Source organism: Oreochromis niloticus, linkage group LG2 (genome assembly GCF_001858045.2).
Source record: "Oreochromis niloticus isolate F11D_XX linkage group LG2, O_niloticus_UMD_NMBU, whole genome shotgun sequence".
NCBI lineage: Eukaryota > Metazoa > Chordata > Actinopteri > Cichliformes > Cichlidae > Oreochromis > Oreochromis niloticus.
This window is the reverse complement of record NC_031966.2, coordinates 23,361,718-23,384,940: the sequence shown is the minus strand read 5'-3', so window position 1 is coordinate 23,384,940 and position 23,223 is coordinate 23,361,718. Positions and strand designations below refer to the sequence as shown.

At 41.4% G+C, this 23,223-nt stretch overlaps 1 protein-coding gene across 30 annotated transcripts in view; it reads left to right on the top strand.

Annotated features, from left to right (window-relative positions):
- Positions 1–23,223, top strand: part of LOC100711027 (protocadherin gamma-C5) — a 285,882-nt gene that overhangs the window by 178,656 nt on the left and 84,003 nt on the right. The gene's annotated exons all lie outside the window — the stretch shown is intronic.

Genomic DNA, 23,223 nt, shown 5'->3' with positions numbered 1-23,223 from the left:
TTCAAAATTAGCGAGTCTGCAACTGCCGGCTCAAAATTTGTTTTGGAACGGGCTGTGGATCTTGATGTTGGTATGAATGCGGTTCAAAACTACGATTTAAAGTCGACCAACAATTTTGCTCTGAGACTGCACAGTAACCCCGATGGACAGAAAAACGTTGAGATGGTACTGCAGAAACCTTTAGACAGAGAGAAACAAGAGCAGATATCCCTCGTGTTAACAGCTGTAGATGGAGGAGAGCCACAGATGTCAGGAACAATGCAGATTCTCATTACAGTTTTAGACGCTAATGATAATGCGCCGGTTTTTACACAGCAAACATACAAAGCTACAGTCACTGAGAATTCACCTAAAGGAACAGTCGTTGTTACTGTTACAGCGTCAGACGCAGATCAAGGCTCTAACAGTAAAATAACATATTCAATCACAAATACGTTAGGTAACGTAAAGAAAATGTTTGAAGTAAACACAGAAAACGGGCAAGTTTCATTGGTTGAAACCATTGATTTTGAAAAAACAAAACGTTTCCAAATAAATATAGGCGCTAGTGATGAGGGGGGACTCACGGATTCTTGTAAACTGATTGTTGATGTTCTGGATGTAAACGACAATAAACCTGAAATCAACATAATGTCCAAATCAACTGTGATATCAGAGGATGCTAATCTCAACACAGTAGTTACAATGATAAATGTTGAGGACTTAGATTCTGGAGACAGTGGGATCGTGAAATGCTTTATCAGCGAAAATGCACCATTTATTATAAAATCATCAACAAATAATTTCTATACCTTAGTAACAGACAGTGAATTAGACAGAGAGAGATCCTCTGAGTATAACATCACTGTGACCTGCTCTGATGAGGGAGTGCCCTCCCTCTCCAGCAGCGTCACTCTCACCTTACAGATCTCAGACGTTAATGATAACGCACCTGTCTTTGAGAGGAGCTCATATGAGGCCTATATTGTAGAAAACAACACGCCAGGTCTCTCTATATTCACAGTCAAGGCCACAGACGCTGACTGGAACCAGAACGCCCGTGTTTCTTACATACTGGAGGACTCCTCCGTTAACGGAGTGCCAGTCTCCTCGTATGTGTCCGTTAGTGCTGATAGTGGAGTCATCCATGCAGTGCGTTCTTTTGACTACGAGCAGATCAAAGATTTCCACTTCCGTGTAAAAGCGCAGGATGGAGGCTCTCCTCCACTCAGCAGCAACGTGACTGTGAAAATAATGATCCAGGACCAGAACGACAACCCCCCTCAGGTTCTGTACCCAGTCCAGACTGGTGGCTCTCTGGTGGCTGAAATGGTGCCTCGTTCAGCAGATGTGGGCTATCTGGTGACGAAAGTGGTGGCTGTTGATGTGGACTCTGGACAGAATGCCTGGCTCTCCTATAAACTGCAGAAAGCCACAGACAGGGCGCTGTTTGAAGTGGGCTTACAGAATGGAGAAATCAGAACTATCCGCCAAGTCACTGATAAAGATGCTGTCAAACAAAGACTGACTGTTATAGTGGAGGACAACGGGCAGCCCTCTCGTTCAGCTACAGTCATTGTTAACGTGGCGGTGGCGGACAGTTTCCCTGAAGTGCTGTCGGAGTTCACTGAATTGACACACGACAAGGAGTACAATGACAACCTGACTTTTTACTTAGTCTTGGCTCTGGCTGTAGTTTCCTTCCTCTTCATCACGTGTTTAGTGGTTATTATATCAGTCAAAATCTACAGGTGGAGACAGTCTCGCATCCTGTATCACTCCAACCTCCCTGTTATTCCATATTATCCACCTCGATACTCAGACACTTTGGGAACAGGCACTCTGCCACATGTGTGCAATTACGAGGTGTGCAGGACGACTGACTCCAGAAAGAGTGACTTTAAGTTCGGCAGAACTGGTAGTCAGAACGTGCTGATAATGGACCCCAGTTCTACAGGAACGATGCAGCGGATACAGAGTGAAAAGAGCATCCTGGACGAACCAGACTCTCCTCTGGAGGTCAGTTATAAATGTGGCTTCAACTTTCTGTCATAATGTCTTTTTAAATTATTCAGTATCCGGTAATACTGTTGAAATTATCCTGCTATTTTACCAAACCACCGATCTTATATATAATTTAAATTTTTATTCATTGATGACCTATTAGAACTATAAAGGGAAATTACTTTACCTTTGTGAAATTGTGCGCTAAGTCTTCTCTAAGTTTTCGTGCAAAAGGTTTTAATGCTAATTATTTTAAATTGTTTCTATGTCAAATATTGTTATATGAAACGGTGAATCAATTTCTATTTAGTCGTTAAATTTTCCTCTAAAAATATGATGTAAGTAAACTTTAGTTAAAATTATTTCATCACCTCTTTTCTTATCGGTACCAGAATTTTCAGTCATTTTTTTCACTCTTTCATAAGATTTTGCTAAAGACATTTGACTAAATACTCAGCACTGACAATGTCATAATTTAGTTATACTGTCCAGAAAGGGCATAGCGTTTTATTTATTCATTTTTTTTTCATTTATTTATTTTTTTGTTTTGTTTTCCTTAATGTAAAACAGTGGTGCCCCCACTCATCTTGATCGTCTAGGATAGTGATTTCAGGACCGCAGACAGCGACACTATTGAACTTATTTGTACTCTTCTTGTATTTTACATATCTTTTTATTATTCCTGTGGGATTTTGTCTTCACAAAATTTGCTTATTTAATACTTTGAGTATGCTGTGGTGGTTACTTTCACGGAATCATTTTCATGACTGATAATTTTAAGAAAGAAAACACTGTTAGTTGGTTTGGCTGTAGCTCACGAGGTAGAGGAACTCATGTATCAATGGGACGTGTGGTGTTGGATCAATAGCTTCTCCGGTCTGAGTGAAAATTACCTTTGGGCAAGATATTGAACCCTGAGCTTCTCCCGATGCGTTCATTGGAGTGTGACTGTTAGAAATGTATTAGCGCAAGAAAAAAATGAATAAATGTGTGAATGAAACATGCTGGACAAGGCGTTTGAGTGTTAAAGCAGGTGTTTTTTAAGTGTTTTGTAGAAACCAGTATATTTACCATTCACACTACATTTGGAGCTAAATTATATTGAAGTGGGGAATCAACAGCGTTGAAGAAAACTTTTGTTGTTTGTTTGTGTGTGTGTGTTTTGTTTTTTTTAAATTTAATTTACGTTTCCCGTGATAAATATCTCTGATTGTAAGTCTTCTATTACGGATTGCCTGACGCTAGTGTTCTGCAGTTTTGTGTTTTGAACTCTTAGGGCCGCTGTTGACCAGAGTGTTGATGGCTGACAGTAGGGTTGCAACAGCAGCGTATCTCACATAAACGACGACATAACGAGCCCGGGGTACGACGAGACAGAGCGGATATTCTGGATGCGCAGAATATCTGATGAGAAAGACGACAATTGTTTTTTAATTTTCCGTTGTTCTGGGAGGAGTATAACGCTAAAAGATTGTTGTGTCTACCAGGAATTGATTTCACTTAATGGAATATATTTTCGCGTTGTGGAGCCTCGCTGATAAAATAGTAGGGTAGAACAATGAAAGGGCCTGCGCTGTTGTGTTTTGCTCTCCTTTCCTTTGGCTCGGTAACTGGACAAGTCAGCTATACAATACCAGAGGAAATGGCTAAAGGATCGTTAGTCGGTAATATAGCACAGGATTTGGGTTTACAAATCAAACGTTTAATATCAGGTAAAGCTCGAATTTATACCCGAGACAGCGACCAGTACGTCGAGCTGAACAGAGAAAGAGGAGTCCTCCTCGTTAAAGAAAGGATCGACAGAGAGGCGCTGTGCAGACGGACGACACCGTGTGCTCTACATTTCCAGATCATTTTGGAGAATCCGATGGAATTTTATACGGTTACAGTGCAGATCACCGATATCAATGACAATGCACCAACCTTTGAAAAAACAGAGATGGAGTTTAAAATTAGTGAGTCGGCGGTAACTGGGGCAAAATTTGTTCTGAAAAGGGCTGTGGATGTTGATGTTGGCACCAATGATCTTCAAAGGTACGAACTAAAACCAACTGACAATTTTGCTCTGAAAATGCATAATAATGCTGATGGAAATAAAAACGTTGAGATGGTACTGCAGAAACCTTTAGACAGAGAGAAACAAGAGCAGATATCCCTCGTGTTAACAGCTGTAGATGGAGGAGAGCCACAGATGTCTGGAACAATGCAGATTCTCATTACAGTTTTAGACGTTAATGATAATGCGCCGGTTTTTACACAGCAAACTTACAAAGCTACAGTTACTGAGAATTCACCTAAAGGAACAGTTATTGCTACTGTTACAGCGTCAGACGCAGATCAAGGCTTTAACAGTAAAGTAACGTATTCAATCACAAATACTTTAGATAATATCAGGGATGTCTTTAAGATAAACCAGGAGAATGGCGAAGTGACTTTAATTGGAAATATTGACTTTGAGGAGTCACGAAATTTTCAAATAAATTTACTTGCTAGTGATGATGGAGGACTAACAGACTCTTCTAGGGTTATTGTTGATGTGTTCGATGTCAATGACAACAAACCTGAAATTAGCATAATGACGAAGGCGACCGTGATTTCAGAGGATGCTAAACTCAATACAGTCGTTATGATGATAAATATCGAAGATAAGGACTCTGGAGAAAACGGAAAACTTTATTGTTCAGTAAGCGAAAACATACCGTTCATGCTAAAAAAATCTACAAATACTTTCTATAATTTAATAACAGACAGTCATTTAGACAGAGAGATATCCTCTAATTTTAACATCACTGTGACCTGCTCTGATGAGGGAGTGCCCTCCCTCTCCAGCAGCGTCACTCTCACCTTACAGATCTCAGACGTTAATGATAACGCACCTGTCTTTGAGAGGAGCTCATATGAGGCCTATATTGTAGAAAACAACACGCCAGGTCTCTCTATATTCACAGTCAAAGCCACAGACGCTGACTGGAACCAGAATGCCCGTGTTTCTTACATACTGGAGGACTCCTCCGTTAACGGAGTGCCAGTCTCCTCATATGTGTCCGTTAGTGCTGATAGTGGAGTCATCCATGCAGTGCGCTCTTTTGACTACGAGCAGATCAAAGATTTCCATTTCCGCGTAAAAGCGCAGGATGGAGGCTCTCCTCCACTCAGCAGCAACGTGACTGTGAAAATAATGATCCAGGACCAGAACGACAACCCCCCTCAGGTTCTGTACCCAGTCCAGACTGGTGGCTCTCTGGTGGCTGAAATGGTGCCTCGTTCAGCAGATGTGGGCTATCTGGTGACGAAAGTGGTGGCTGTTGATGTGGACTCTGGACAGAATGCCTGGCTCTCCTATAAACTGCAGAAAGCCACAGACAGGGCGCTGTTTGAAGTGGGCTTACAGAATGGAGAAATCAGAACTATCCGCCAAGTCACTGATAAAGATGCTGTCAAACAAAGACTGACTGTTATAGTGGAGGACAACGGGCAGCCCTCTCGTTCAGCTACAGTCATTGTTAACGTGGCGGTGGCGGACAGCTTCCCTGAAGTGCTGTCGGAGTTCACTGAGTTGACACACGACAAGGAGTACAATGACAACCTGACTTTTTACTTAGTCCTGGCTCTGGCTGTAGTTTCCTTCCTCTTCATCACGTGTTTAGTGGTTATTATATCAGTCAAAATCTACAGGTGGAGACAGTCTCGCATCCTGTATCACTCCAACCTCCCTGTCATTCCATATTATCCACCACGTTACTCAGACACTTTGGGAACAGGGACTCTGCCACATGTGTACAATTACGAGGTGTGCAGGACGACTGACTCCAGAAAGAGTGACTGTAAGTTCGGCAGAGCTGGTAGTCAGAACGTGTTGATAATGGACCCCAGTTCTACAGGAACGATGCAGCGGATACAGAGTGAAAAGAGCATCCTGGATGAACCAGACTCTCCTCTGGAGGTCAGTTATAAATCTCGTTTCACGGCATGTTAAGGTATTTTACAAGATCATAGATTATATATAATATACATTTTCAATCAGTGATGGTTTAAAATAACTGCAAAGGTACATTGCCTATGTATTTATTGATTCAGTGTTTTAAACGTTGAGCACATTTTCAGTGGGCAATCTGATTTTTCCTGAAAGAGTTTTTCTAACGCAGCTGTTACGATTTTCACATAAAATATTGTTACATTATCTCTTTAAAAACTTCTGACTGAGAAATTTTATTAGTCCCTTCATCGGCAGCAATGTTTCATGCACCGATTTCTTGTTCTTCCGTGACAGCAGGCTGAATCATCACCTCACTTTTTTTTAAGTAATCACTTCAATGTCTGGATAGATAATACGGTTTCCCCAAAGCACAGAATTTGTTTTGCCTGATTTTGCACATTCATTATCTCCTCACGAATGCACGGAAAATCATTTTATAAATCATTCCCATCAATTGGCATGTCATCATTTCAGCACCACGAACAGCGATATTATTAAATTTTCTTTTTTCCTTCCCATGCCCAATTATATTTTTCGTGAGGTACTTATACATTTTAACGTACGTTTATTCTTGTAGTAGTTTTTTGTGAAAATGTACTTCTTGCAATAATTGACAGGGTGCTTTGACTGATGTTTTGATTAAAAAGAAGAAAAAAAGAACAAAATATAAATACATTTAAACCATAAACTGTGTTGTAGTGTGCAAAGGGCGATTACAACGTGGATTGTGTTGTTTCTCTCCCGCTCTCTCTGTCTCTCCCTCACTCTTTCGCTCTCTCTATTCCTTTCTTGTATTATTTACTTAGAGTCTTGCTTGTTACACTTCGCTAACAGCAAGTCTTTTGAAGAGTGTAATTTATGGTGGTGTTGTGCAGTTTTCTGTTATGAACTCTTAGGGCCGCTGTTGACCAGAGTGTTGACGGCTGGGAGCAGGGTTACAGCAGCTGAGTACCTCCCATATACGCCCACATAACGAGGACGGGGTATTACGAGAACGAGCAGGCATTCTCGATCCGCAGAATTTCAGATAAAAAATATGACGATTTAAGACTATTCGATGTACAGAGGACTGTAAAGCTACAAGGCTGACATCTCACTTTGGAACTCCTTTCACTCACCTGGATGCATTTTCGCATTGTGGAGCCTCGCTGATAAAATAGTAGGGTAGAACAATGAAAGGGCCTGCGCTGTTGTGTTTTGCTCTCCTTTCCTTTGGCTCGGTAACTGGACAAGTTAGCTATACAATACCAGAGGAAATGACTAAAGGATCGCTAGTCGGTAATATAGCACAGGATTTGGGTTTACAAATCAAACGGCTGATATCAGGTAAAGCTCGAATTTATACCCGAGACAGCGACCAGTTCGTCGAGCTGAACAGAGAAAGAGGAGTCCTCCTCGTTAAAGAAAGGATCGACAGAGAGGCGCTGTGCAGATGGACGACACCGTGTGCTCTACATTTTCAGATCATTTTGGAGAATCCGATGGAATTTTACACGGTTACAGTCCAGATCACAGATATCAATGATAATGCACCAACCTTTGAAGAAGCTGATATTGAATTTAAAATTAGTGAGTCGGCGGTAATTGGGGCAAAATTTGTTCTGGAAAGGGCCGTGGATCTTGATGTTGGCACCAATGATCTTCAAAGGTACGAACTAAAACCAACTGACAATTTTGCTCTAAAAATGCATAATAATGCTGATGGAAATAAAAACGTTGAGATGGTACTGCAGAAACCTTTAGACAGAGAGAAACAAGAGCAGATATCCCTCGTGTTAACAGCTGTAGATGGAGGGGAGCCACAGATGTCAGGAACAATGCAGATTCTCATTACAGTTTTAGACGTTAATGATAATGCGCCGGTTTTTACACAGCAAACATACAAAGCTACAGTCACTGAGAATTCACCTAAAGGAACAGTTGTTGCTACTGTTACAGCGTCAGACGCAGATCAAGGCTCGAACAGTAAAATAACATATTCAATCACAAACAAAGTGGATGACGTCAGGAAAGTCTTTAACATAAACAAGGAAAACGGCCAAGTGACTTTAATTGGTAATACTGACTTCGAGGATTTACGAAGTTTTCAGTTAAGTTTACGTGCTAGTGATGTTGGAGGACTAACAGATTCCTGTAAACTGATTGTTGATGTTGTGGATTTAAATGACAACAAACCTGAAATCAACATAATGTCTAAGTCGACTGTGATTTCAGAGGATGCTAAACTCCATACAGTTGTTACAATGATAAACATTGAAGACAGAGACACTGGAGAAAACGGGAATGTTCAATGTTCAGTTAGTGATAGTGTACCTTTCATTTTGAAATCATCTACCAATCACTTCTATACCTTAGTAACAGACAGTGATTTAGACAGAGAGAGAGCCTCTGATTATAACATCACTGTGACCTGCTCTGATGAGGGAGTGCCCCCCCTCTCCAGCAGTGTCACTCTCACCTTACAGATCTCAGACGTTAATGATAACGCACCTGTCTTTGAGAGGAGCTCATATGAGGCCTACATTATAGAAAACAACACACCAGGTCTCTCTATATTCACAGTCAAAGCCACAGACGCTGACTGGAACCAGAATGCCCGTGTTTCTTACATACTGGAGGACTCCTCCGTTAACGGAGTGCCAGTCTCCTCATATGTGTCCGTTAGTGCTGATAGTGGAATCATCCATGCAGTGCGCTCTTTTGACTACGAGCAGATCAAAGATTTCTACTTCCGCGTAAAAGCGCAGGATGGAGGCTCTCCTCCACTCAGCAGCAACGTGACTGTGAAAATAATGATCCAAGACCAGAACGACAACCCACCTCAGGTTCTGTACCCAGTCCAGACTGGTGGCTCTCTGGTGGCTGAAATGGTGCCTCGTTCAGCGGATGTGGGCTATCTGGTGACGAAAGTGGTGGCTGTTGATGTGGACTCTGGACAGAATGCCTGGCTCTCCTATAAACTGCAGAAAGCCACAGACAGGGCCCTGTTTGAAGTGGGCTTACAGAATGGAGAAATCAGAACTATCCGCCAAGTCACTGATAAAGATGCTGTCAAACAAAGACTGACTGTTATAGTGGAGGACAACGGGCAGCCCTCTCGTTCAGCTACAGTCATTGTTAACGTGGCGGTGGCGGACAGCTTCCCTGAAGTGCTGTCGGAGTTCACTGAGTTGACACACGACAAGGAGTACAATGACAACCTGACTTTTTACTTAGTCCTGGCTCTGGCTGTAGTTTCCTTCCTCTTCATCACGTGTTTAGTGGTTATTATATCAGTCAAAATCTACAGGTGGAGACAGTCTCGCATCCTGTATCACTCCAGCCTGCCTGTCATTCCATATTATCCACCACGTTACTCAGACACTTTGGGAACAGGGACTCTGCCACATGTGTACAATTACGAGGTGTGCAGGACGACTGACTCCAGAAAGAGTGACTGTAAGTTCGACAGAGCTGGTAGTCAGAACGTGTTGATAATGGACCCCAGTTCTACAGGAACGATGCAGCGGATACAGAGTGAAAAGAGCATCCTGGATCAACCAGACTGTCCTCTTGAGGTTAGACTGCCCTTTTTCTACATCATCATACAAATTTAACATTTTCTTCAAGCCTTATAGATCATATATAATACAATTAAAATAATGTTATCGTCCATATGATCTCAAATTTTAAATTATATATTTATATTTCCACTAAAACAAACTGTTATTCATAAAGGTTTGGATTTTTTTTCGTTTCAAATTTTATATTTGAGGAATGACAAATACCGACCTCATGTTTATTACATGTTGACTTTGCATATTTCGTGTACGTGTTTTCCAGTTCAGTACTCACTTCTCTGTACATCTATATGTTCCGTTACTTTGTAAATTGTCAGTAAATCTCTTATTGTGGTTCAGTCTAGCTTTTTGGTTGAAGAGATCAATATTTTATGTCCACTCATTTTATAGATTTTGTTTTAATTGTTGCAAATAAATGCCCCTCATCCGACAGCATTTGTTTCGTGGTGCCTGCCTCACTGACGTAGAGGTAAGCACCACGAATCTGGCGTTGTCCATTTCAGAACGCTGGACAGCAACAGTAAGTCCATCGCCTTCTACTGACCCCGTTAGTGTTTCCCCATTGTGTCCTGAGTTTTGTTTCTATGTGATTTAGCACTGAACAAATGTTTTCTGAACATTATAACCGCTTTAACCCACCAGGTGTTTCATTCAATGCTGTCAAATCGTAATAGTTTTAATTATATATATATATATATATATATATATATATATACATATATATGTACTTAATTATGTATATATATATATAGAGAGAGAGAGAGAGAGAGAGAGAGAGAGACTGAGCAGCCCAAGGTTAAAATTACTTTAAAAATGTCTCTAAACCAACCTTCCAGGGGCGTGAATGTGATCCGTATTAATTAGTAATGGATTTCCGTGCGCGTTTTCAGTATAAATATTACCATTTAACTTGGTATTTTTGTGACTTATTTTAAAAAGAAAAAACCTTCATGTTGGCTGTCTGCAGTTTCCTAAGGTGAACTCTTAGGGCCGCTGTTGACTAAATTGTCAACAGCTGAGTAGGGTTATAACAGCAACTCCCTTGTAACGTCGGCATAACGAAGAAAGAACAGAACGACAAAGGACGGCCTCGAGATATACACAGTATTTAGAAGCAAAGGACATCGACCGTTTTAGTACATTTTCTCATGTGTGGATGATAAACGTGCGAAATTGACGTTTGACGTTTAAAGCGTGATTTGTAGGATATTATCACAGTGAATATCCATTGGCAAAATCGCATAAAACAATGGCAAGGCAAGTACTCCTGTTTATCTCTCTTCTCGCCGTCGGCTCGGTGCTCGGACAAGTCAGCTATACTATACCAGAGGAAATGATCAAAGGATCGTTAGTTGGTAATATAGCTCAAGACTTAGGTTTACAAATCAAACGGCTGACTTCAGGTAAGGCTCGGATTTATGCTCGAGACACCGATCAGTACGTCGAGCTGAACAGAGAAAGAGGAGTCCTCCTCGTTAAAGAAAGGATCGACAGAGAGGCGCTGTGCAAACAAACTACGCCGTGTGCTCTACATTTTCAGATCCTTTTGGAGAATCCGATGGAATTTTATACGGTTACAGTGCAGATCGCAGATATCAATGATAATGCACCTACTTTTAAAAAAACTAAAATCACTTTCAAAATTAGCGAAACAGCCCTCATCGGGGCAAAATTTGTTCTGGAAAGGGCCGTGGATCTAGATGTTGAAATTAATAGTGTTCAGTCATATGAATTAAAACCAAGTGAGAATTTTGCTCTCAAACTGCACAGCAACTCTGATGGAAATAAAAATGTTGAGATGGTACTGCAGAAACCTTTAGACAGAGAGAAACAAGAGCAGATCTCTCTCGTGTTAACAGCTGTAGATGGAGGAGAGCCACAGATGTCAGGAACTATGCAGATTCTCATTACAGTTTTAGACGTTAATGATAATGCGCCGATTTTTACACAGCAAACATACAAAGCTACAGTCACTGAGAATTCACCTAAAGGAACAGTTGTTGCTACTGTTACAGCGTCAGACGCTGATCAAGGTTCGAACAGTAAAATAATATATTCAATTACAAATGAAGCAGATGATGACACCAGAGTATTTGAGATTAATGAGGAAAACGGGAATGTTGTATTAATTGGAATAATTGACTTTGAAAAGTCAAGAAATTATCAAATAAATTTACTTGCTAGTGATGAGGGAGGACTCACGGATTCGTGCAAATTAATTGTCGATGTGCAAGATGTGAACGACAATAAACCTGAAATCAACATAATGTCTAAGTCAACTGTGATATCAGAGGATGCTAATCTCAACACAGTAGTTACGATGATAAACATTGAAGACAAGGACTCGGGGGAAAACGGAAAAGTGCAGTGTTTTATGAGCGATAACGTACCTTTCGAATTAAGAGCATCATCAAATAATTTCTATACCTTAGTAACAGACAGTGATTTAGACAGAGAGAGAGCCTCTGAGTATAACATCACTGTGACCTGCTCTGATGAGGGAGTGCCCTCCCTCTCCAGCAGTGTCACTCTCACCTTACAGATCTCAGACGTTAATGATAACGCACCTGTCTTTGAGAGGAGCTCATATGAGGCCTACATTGTAGAAAACAATACACCAAGTTTCTCTATATTCACAGTCAAAGCCACAGACGCTGACTGGAACCAGAATGCCCGTGTTTCTTACATACTGGAGGACTCCTCCGTTAACGGAGTGCCAGTCTCCTCATATGTGTCCGTTAGTGCTGATAGTGGAGTCATCCATGCAGTGCGCTCTTTTGACTACGAGCAGATCAAAGATTTCCACTTCCGCGTAAAAGCGCAGGATGGAGGCTCTCCTCCACTCAGCAGCAACGTGACTGTGAAAATAATGATCCAGGACCAGAACGATAACCCCCCTCAGGTTCTGTACCCAGTCCAGACTGGTGGCTCTCTGGTGGCTGAAATGGTGCCTCGTTCAGCAGATGTGGGCTATCTGGTGACGAAAGTGGTGGCTGTTGATGTGGACTCTGGACAGAATGCCTGGCTCTCCTATAAACTGCAGAAAGCCACAGACAGGGCGCTGTTTGAAGTGGGCTTACAGAATGGAGAAATCAGAACTATCCGCCAAGTCACTGATAAAGATGCTGTCAAACAAAGACTGACTGTTATAGTGGAGGACAACGGGCAGCCCTACCGTTCAGCTACAGTCATTGTTAACGTGGCGGTGGCGGACAGCTTCCCTGAAGTGCTGTCGGAGTTCACTGAGTTGACACACGACAAGGAGTACAATGACAACCTGACTTTTTACTTAGTCCTGGCTCTGGCTGTAGTTTCCTTCCTCTTCATCACGTGTTTAGTGGTTATTATATCAGTCAAAATCTACAGGTGGAGACAGTCTCGCATCCTGTATCACTCCAGCCTGCCTGTCATTCCATATTATCCACCACGTTACTCAGACACTTTGGGGACAGGGACTCTGCCACATGTGTACAATTACGAGGTGTGCAGGACGACTGACTCCAGAAAGAGTGACTGTAAATTCGGCAGAGCTGGTAGTCAGAACGTGCTGATAATGGACCCCAGTTCTACAGGAACGATGCAGCGGATACAGAGTGAAAAGAGCATCCTGGATGAACCAGAATCTCCTCTTGAGGTTAGTCCTTCTGTTGTAAAAAAAAATAAATAATTAAATTAAAATTAAAAAAAAATGTTGTTTTTAAGCTTTACAATTAAAATTAAAATTAAAATAATATAAAATGGTAGTTCAAATTTGCGTATCAACGTTCAATAGTCTCAGTGATCATTTTCAGCACCACAGACAGCGGAAAAAAAGAACCTTTCTGCCTGAACCCCAAACATGCAGAATTTATGTCATTTCTTTAGGGAACAGTCGCACTAATATGTACTTATTTTTAGTGTTGACGTTTTTGATTTTTTTTCTCTCTTTCTTTTTTCTTTTATTTCTCTTTTGTGGTCGTGGTGGTGCCGTTCTGCCTACTATCCGACTTCTAAAAAAAGAAATAGCTTGAAGACCAGAGCGTTTTTTGTTTGTTTTTAAAATTTAAACGTAGTACTGCGTTTTCGCTTCTGTTTTTCTTTTTTTAAATATTTTCAGTAAATTTTTTTTTAAATTGTCTTCGACGAATTGGGTTTAGCGGTACTATTTTTTGTCTGTTTGCTTGTTTTTCAAACCTCAAATATTTGTTTAACCTTGCACTGATTTTCCTGTCATAAATTAGTGTAGTGTAGTGTCATGTTTTGTACTCCTAGAGACGCTGTTGGCTAGTCTGTGGTAGTTTCGCTGCTGATAACAGCAGCACCTCCCAGATAATTTAGATCGGAGGAAGTATTGTCGACACAATAGACATTTCAGGTTTCCGAGAATAATATAGCCTACATGGACATTGTAGCAGTCGGTTTTTTGATCGACCTTTATTATTGTGGGGCTTTTTCATTTTTACTCCAGCTGTGTGTGGAATTTAGCTGTTTTTCTAGACTGCTTTGATTCGTCATGATATTACAAAGCCGTTGGACCGAAACAATGAAATGGCAAGTGATACTGTTTTTCTCAATGCTCTCTCTCTGTTATGTGTTCGGGCAGGTCAGCTATTCTGTTCCAGAAGAAATGTCAAAAGGCTCGTTAGTCGGTAAGATCGCACAAGATTTAGGTTTGGACCTAAAACGGTTGAAAACGGGAAAAGCTCGCTTGCATGTTGGAAACAGCGCTGAATACATTGAGCTGAATAAAGAAAGGGGGGTGCTTCTTATCAAGGAGAGAATCGACAGGGAGGCTTTATGCAAACAAACGACTCCCTGTGCTTTACACTTTCAAATGATTTTGGAAAATCCCATCGAGTTCTACCGTGTTACTGTAGAAATAACAGATATAAACGACAACGCCCCTATATTCAAAATGAACGATATGGTATTTGAAATAAGCGAGTCGGCAGTGAAGGGGTCAAAATTTATATTAGAGAAAGCACTGGATTCTGACGTTGGAATAAATGGGCTTAAAAGCTACTCCCTTAACCCAACAGATAATTTTGCTTTGAAACTCAACGACAACACTGATGGGGGGAAAGAAGTAGAGATGGTTTTGGAGAAACCTCTTGATCGAGAGAAAGAGGAGCAGCTGACACTTACACTAACAGCCGTCGACGGAGGTGAACCTCAGCTCTCGGGGACAGTGCAAATTCATGTAACTATATTAGATGTCAATGACAACGCACCGGTTTTTACGCAGTCAACGTACAAAAGTAGTTTAATGGAAAATTCTCCAAAAGGAACTCAACTGATTACTGTTACAGCCACCGATAAAGATGACGGAACAAATGGTTTCGTAACATATTCGATATCAAATAACATTGATGGAATTTTGGATTTATTTGAAATACATGAGACAAGCGGGGAAGTGCGGTTGATCGGAAATGTAGATTATGAAACATCGAAACATTATCAGCTCAATATTAAAGCCAAAGATCAGGGTGGACTCAGTAACTCGTGTAAGATTATGTTTGATATTACTGATGTAAATGATAATAGCCCAATAATAGATTTAATGTCGACTACTCAATCGGTTCCAGAAGATTCCACCTTAAAAACCGTTGTTGCAGTTATGAACGTGCATGATGCTGATTCAGACGATAATGGGGTAGTTAAATGTTTCCTAAATGACAATGTACCTTTTAATATTGAGAGTACATCAAATAGCTTCTACAGCATCATAACAGACAGTGATTTAGACAGAGAGAGAGCATCCGAATATAACATCATTGTGACCTGCTCTGATGAGGGAGTGCCCTCCCTCTCCAGCAGCGTCACTCTCACCTTACAGATCTCAGACGTTAATGATAACCCACCTGTCTTTGAGAGGAGCTCATATGAGGCCTATATTGTAGAAAACAACACGCCAGGTCTCTCTGTATTCACAGTCAAAGCCACAGACGCTGACTGGAACCAGAATGCCCGTGTTTCTTACATACTGGAGGACTCCTCCGTTAACGGAGTGCCAGTCTCCTCATATGTGTCCGTTAGTGCTGATAGTGGAGTCATCCATGCAGTGCGCTCTTTTGACTACGAGCAGATCAAAGATTTCTACTTCCGCGTAAAAGCGCAGGATGGAGGCTCTCCTCCACTAAGCAGCAACGTGACTGTGAAAATAATGATCCAAGACCAGAACGACAACCCCCCTCAGGTTCTGTACCCAGTCCAGACTGGTGGCTCTCTGGTGGCTGAAATGGTGCCTCGTTCAGCAGATGTGGGCTATCTGGTGACTAAAGTGGTGGCTGTTGATGTGGACTCTGGACAGAATGCCTGGCTCTCCTATAAACTGCAGAAAGCCACAGACAGGGCGCTGTTTGAAGTGGGCTTACAGAATGGAGAAATCAGAACTATCCGCCAAGTCACTGATAAAGATGCTGTCAAACAAAGACTGACTGTTATAGTGGAGGACAACGGGCAGCCCTCTCGTTCAGCTACAGTCATTGTTAACGTGGCCGTGGCGGACAGCTTCCCTGAAGTGCTGTCGGAGTTCATTGAGTTGACACACGACAAGGAGTACAATGACAACCTGACTTTTTACTTAGTCTTGGCTCTGGCTGTAGTTTCCTTCCTCTTCATCACGTGTTTAGTGGTTATTATATCAGTCAAAATCTACAGGTGGAGACAGTCTCGCATCCTGTATCACTCCAACCTGCCTGTCATTCCATATTATCCACCACGTTACTCAGACACTTTGGGGACAGGGACTCTGCCACATGTGTGCAATTACGAGGTGTGCAGGACGACTGACTCCAGAAAGAGTGACTGTAAGTTCGGCAGAGCTGGTAGTCGGAACGTGCTGATAATGGACCCCAGTTCTACAGGAACGATGCAGCGGATACAGAGTGAAAAGAGCATCCTGGATGAACCAGACTCTCCTCTAGAGGTTAGTTATATTGGTTAACTGCTGTTGTGAACGGCTTTCATGCAGTGACGTTATTGTAATACATGCAACTTTCCTGCTTATAGGATGGAGATAACTACAGCACATTTGAAAGTATACGTCACTATTTCAAAATAGCTTGTTTCAATTCTAATCTGATCGTTTATTACTGATTTCAGCACCACGGATAGAGACAGCATTTGTCCCTCCTCGCATTTCTCTTTAAAATAGATTTAATACTTGCTCTATCTTTTGTTCCTTTGTTTGTTACACATATCAAAACATGTCTTCTATATATCTGTTTGAGTTTTTTAGTTCGTCAGTGCAGGCCTCTAGATAATTAGCTTTTAAGGTGTTTTTTCCTAACATTTTTATGAAGTATATTAAGTTAAATAATTTTATTGTTCTTGTAGTTCTGCTCTATGGACTCAATGGGCCGCTGTTGGTCAACGTGTTGCAATCCTGTAGACAGGATTTGAAGCAGATCCTCCCATTTCATGTCCGTATTTTAGAGAAAGGAAGGGAGACAAAGCACTGTTCACTGACCGGGAATCTTTTAGATGGATACAGTGATCTGATGGACTATTATTCCACTGTTTGGGAGTAATATATGTTCCTTTATCTATATCTTTTCATGTGGAAACATTATTTTTTGTCGTGATTCCCTTTGCAAAAGATATTCTGTGGTGCAGCGTGTATTTTGAACAGAACAATGAGACGGCAAGTACTGCTTTTTATCTCGATCTTCTATATAGGTTATGTTGTCGGTCAAGTGAGCTTCTCTATTCCGGAGGAAATGCCAAAGGGGTCTGTTGTCGGAAATATAGCTCGAGATTTGGGCATAGATGTGAGGAGACTAAAGTCAGGTAAATCTCGTATATTTACGAGCGACAGCACAGAATACATCGAGCTGAGTAGGGAGAGAGGAGTCCTCCTCGTCAAAGAGAGAATCGACAGAGAGTCACTCTGCAGACAGACGACGCCTTGTGCTTTGCATTTGCAGATTATTCTAGAAAACCCAATGGAGCTTTTTCGAATAACGGTCGAAATTACTGATATCAACGACAACAGTCCAAGTTTTAAAAACGATGAGAAACGTTTTGAAATAAGCGAATCCGCAGTTACAGGATCGAAATTCGTGTTAGAAAGAGCGGTCGATGCAGATATTGGAATAAATGGCCTGAAAAATTATAGCCTGAGACCTACAGATAACTTTGTTCTGAAAATCGAAAATCAGGCTGATGGACATAAAAAGGTTGAAATGGTTTTACAAAAGCCGTTAGATCGAGAAAAGGAGGAACAAATATCATTGTTGTTAAACGCCGTAGACGGAGGGGATCCTCAAATGTCGGGTACGGTAAAGATTTATGTCACCGTACTCGATGCGAATGACAACGCTCCGGTTTTCACGAAGTCTGTTTACAAGGCGGCTATAGCCGAAAACTCTCAGAAAGGAACAACAGTGACAACAGTGAGCGCTTCTGATGCAGATAAAGGGACAAATGGGGATGTTTCTTATTTAGTATCAGCTACAATGGATAGTGTATCTGACATATTTACAGTAAATCAAAATGGTGAAGTAATATTAGTTGGTGAAGTTGACTTTGAAAAAGCCAAGTATTACCAAATTGATATTGAGGCCAAAGACAGTGGTGGTCTTTCTGATTCCAGTAAGGTTATAGTTGATGTTATTGACATTAATGATAATGAGCCTGTAATCAGTATACTTTCGAAATCAGATTCTATTCCTGAAAACTCTCCCCATAATACAGTTATAGTTATGTTCAGTGTCTTTGACCCAGATTCAAGTAATAATGGTCAAGTAAACTGCAGATTAAATAGTAACATACCATTTACTATTACAGCTGCCTCAAGTGATTTCTACAGCTTAGTAACAGACAGTGATTTAGACAGAGAGAGAGCCTCTGAGTACAACATCACTTTGACCTGCTCTGATGAGGGAGTGCCCTCCCTCTCCAGCAGCGTCATTCTAACCTTACAGATCTCAGACGTAAATGATAACGCACCTGTCTTTGAGAGGAGCTCATATGAGGCCTATATTGTAGAAAACAACACGCCAGGTCTCTCTATATTCACAGTCAAAGCCACAGACGCTGACTGGAAGCAGAATGCCCGTGTTTCTTACATACTGGAGGACTGCACAGTTAACGGAGTGCCAGTCTCCTCGTATGTGTCTGTTAGTGCTGATAGTGGAGTCATCCATGCAGTGCGCTCTTTTGACTACGAGCAGATCAAAGATTTCCACTTCCGCGTAAAAGCACAGGATGGAGGCTCTCCTCCACTCAGCAGCAACGTGACTGTGACAATAATGATCCAGGACCAGAACGACAACCCCCCTCAGGTTCTGTACCCAGTCCAGACTGGTGGCTCTCTGGTGGCTGAAATGGTGCCTCGTTCAGCAGATGTGGGCTATCTGGTGACTAAAGTGGTGGCTGTTGATGTGGACTCTGGACAGAATGCCTGGCTCTCCTATAAACTGCAGAAAGCCACAGACAGGGCGCTGTTTGAAGTGGGTTTACAGAATGGAGAAATCAGAACTATCCGCCAAGTCACTGATAAAGATGGTGTCAAACAAAGACTGACTGTTATAGTGGAGGACAACGGGCAGCCCTCTCGTTCAGCTACAGTCGTTTTTAACGTGGCGGTGGCGGACAGCTTCCCTGAAGTGCTGTCGGAGTTCACTGAGTTGACGCTCGACAAGGAGTACAATGACAACCTGACTTTTTACTTAGTCTTGGCTCTGGCTGTAGTTTCCTTCCTCTTCATCACGTGTTTAGTGGTTATTATATCAGTCAAAATCTACAGGTGGAGACAGTCTCGCATCCTGTATCACTCCAACCTGCCTGTCATTCCATATTATCCACCACGTTACTCAGACACTTTGGGAACAGGGACTCTGCCACATGTGTACAATTACGAGGTGTGCAGGACGACTGACTCCAGAAAGAGTGACTGTAAGTTCGGCAGAGCTGGTAGTCAGAACGTGCTGATAATGGACCCCAGTTCTACAGGAACGATGCAGCGGATACAGAGTGAAAAGAGCATCCTGGATGAACCAGATTCCCCTCTTGAGGTTAGCCTCATGAAATTACAAATGATTTTAAATGCCTGTTATTTTGCATGCATAGTATTCTAGAGGTTATCAGAGAGCTAGCAATGCACATTTTATTTCTTCCATAACAGTCCACTGTTCATTAAACCACTTCTGCACTTTAACAGAATCAGCCTTTCATCCCATAATATATATGTTTCCTCTCTATTTTATCTAAACCTAACAAAGTCATCTTAGTCCTAATTTAGTTTTAGTTTATGTATATGAAAAGAGTCTCCATAATCAGCATCCTGGTCCAGCACTTTTTTTCAAGAAAGCAGGATTAATTATTGACAATTATTCAATAATATGTTAACCTTTTAAGTATTTGGAACACTGTAATTGCAGATTGTGTTTCACTGAAATGTTTACTAGCACTGTTTACATTGCAGTAGAGTGCAACTTTCAGCTCTGAAAGCAACTTTTTAACAACAAGCTTTAGTTAACTAGTGAACCAAAACTTAAAACACTATGATCAAAAAATTAAAGCAGACAGCTTGGAATACCAGAAGCAACAAAATGTCTACTGGTGGTCTTCCCTGTTATACCTTTTAGACTTAAACTATTTAAGTCAGCTATTCTCCCACTTGGTTTTAATTTTTCTTCCAGAAAACTTACAGAAAACTTATACTTTTCAAGTTGTGTTAAGCAAATAATTACTTTCATCTGGGACCTGTGCAATGCAGTTTTGAAAATTACTACTTATTCTTATTGTTTACTAAAGGAGAAGATTAACTTCATCAAATAATTATCAGTTTATGTCTTGTGCTTCTTCTAAAGCTGTCTCCACCCTGGTGCATTTTAGCAGGAACTGCATACTTATACACACTGATTGATCAGGAAAACCCTTGAAGTAGAATGATTATTTGCAAAAAATGGCATTTTTGTCCTTTGTAATCACTACATTTTTTCCATTATCTGTATTTATCATTTTGGAGCCTTACTTCATGGTTAAACTAATTTTGTGTTTAACATCATTATCACAAATCACTATCTATACAGGAAGATTTTAAAAGGCGCAAGTGTAACAGGTAAAGAAATACACCCTATTACTTTTGTAATCTTTTTTTATAAAGTTCTCTTTACTTCAGATATATACTGTTACTAGATCTTTACCTTGTTTTACTGTTCCTTAGAATCTCATGCCATATTACAAGGGGAAGTGTATTGTGTTATTAAAGATGACTTGACGTTGTACAATAATCAAAATATACCCTTCAGAATAAGATGTCAAGGCAGGTGGTGAGGTTGTCCTCTGTATTATTTTGTATTTGAGTTATAAGTACCCTAGACAAATATTGTATTATTGTGTAATGAATTAAACTCCTATTTATTTTTTTCACTTTGAACCTGCTAGCTGATGTTGTAATTTTCTGCAGTGCACATGTTTGGACTCTCAGGGCCGCTGTTGACTAATGTAGAGAATTTCCCTTCATTTGATACGTTGCACACAGAAAGAGAGGCACATACAGCACACAAGCGTAGCTGATAAGCACCGGAGATATCCGCGCTGTGGTTTATTTATTTCGAGTTCAAGACACACGGACAGAATCAGTTTTGCTCTGGAGTACTATCTATTCGGGAAAACCAGGCGCTTTTGAGTACAGCAGGCTTTTTTTCTCCAGCTTTTAACGAAGAGAAAATGTCGGGCAGAACAATGAGATGGCAAGTACTGTTGTTTGTGTCGGTCTCTTCCCTCGGCACAGTTTTCGGGCAGGTCGCTTACTCGATTCCCGAGGAAATGTCAAAAGGCTCTGTAGTTGGTAATATAGCGCAGGATTTAGGTATAAATGTAAAGAGACTGAAATCGGGTAAGGCGCGTATATATACAGAAGACAATGGAAAATACGTCGAGCTGAATAAAGACAGAGGCGTCCTGCTTGTCAGAGAAAGAATTGACAGAGAGACGCTCTGCGGGCAGACGACACCTTGTGCTTTACATCTTCAAATTACACTTGAAGACCCGATTGAATTCTATACCGTTACTGTCGAAATTAACGACATTAACGACAATGCTCCGAGCTTCAAAAAGGATGAAATAAAATTTAGGATTAGTGAGTCGGCTGTGATTGGAGCAAAATTTGTGCTAGAGCGAGCAATGGATCCAGACGTAGGTGTGAACGGATTGCAGAGTTATTCGCTACAACCTACTGACAGTTTTAATCTAAAACTCCAAAATCAGCAAGACGGGAGTAAAAAGGTGGAGATGGTGCTGCAGAAACATCTAGACAGAGAGGCACAACAGCATCTCTCTTTAATTCTCACAGCTGTTGACGGTGGTGAGCCTCAGCTGTCGGGAACAGTGCGAATAGAAATTTCCGTGCTAGATGCCAACGACAATGCTCCAGTATTTACGCAGGAAGTCTATAAGGTCACTATAATGGAGAATGCTGCAAAGGGTGCAATTTTGTGTACTGTTAGTGCTACAGATGCAGATGAAGGTTCTTATGGGAAGGTTATTTATTCAATAACAAACACATTAGACGATGTCCCTGTAATGTTTCACATTGCCGAAGAAAGTGGTGAGGTATCCCTAACTGGAAACCTGGATTATGAAAAGGCACAGCTCTATGAAATACATGTACAGGCTAGTGATGATGGGGGACTAACAGATTCAGCTAAAATTCTTGTTGAAGTAACCGACACAAACGATAATCACCCATCTATTAATATAATGTCTAAAACAAATTCCGTAACAGAAAATTCAAGACCAGAAACGGTTGTAACAATTTTCAATGTTCAAGATCCCGACTCTGGTGAAAATGGCAAAGTAGCATGTAATATCGAAGGACATGTGCCATTTATGATCAAATCAACATCTAAAAAGTTCTTTAGCCTAGTTACAGACAGTGATTTAGACAGAGAGAGAGCCTCTAACTATAACATCACTGTGACCTGCTCTGATGAGGGAGTGCCCTCCCTCTCCAGCAGCGTCACTCTCACCTTACAGATCTCAGACGTTAATGATAACGAACCTGTCTTTGAGAGGAGCTCATATGAGGCCTACATTGTAGAAAACAACACACCGGGCCTCTCTATATTCACAGTCAAAGCCACAGACGCTGACTGGAACCAGAATGCCCGTGTTTCTTACATACTGGAGGACTCCTCCGTTAACGGAGTGCCAGTCTCCTCATATGTGTCCGTTAGTGCTGATAGTGGAGTCATCCATGCAGTGCGCTCTTTTGACTACGAGCAGATCAAAGATTTCCACTTCCATGTAAAAGCGCAGGATGGAGGCTCTCCTCCACTCAGCAGCAACGTGACTGTGAAAATAATGATCCAGGACCAGAACGATAACCCCCCTCAGGTTCTGTACCCAATCCAGACTGGTGGCTCTCTGGTGGCTGAAATGGTGCCTCGTTCAGCAGATGTGGGCTATCTGGTGACTAAAGTGGTGGCTGTTGATGTGGACTCTGGACAGAATGCCTGGCTCTCCTATAAACTGCAGAAAGCCACAGACAGGGCCCTGTTTGAAGTGGGCTTACAGAATGGAGAAATCAGAACTATCCGCCAAGTCACTGATAAAGATGCTGTCAAACAAAGACTGACTGTTATAGTGGAGGACAACGGGCAGCCCTCTCGTTCAGCTACAGTCACTGTTAACGTGGCGGTGGCGGACAGCTTCCCCGAAGTGCTGTCGGAGTTCACGGAGTTGACACACGACAAGGAGTATAATGACAACCTG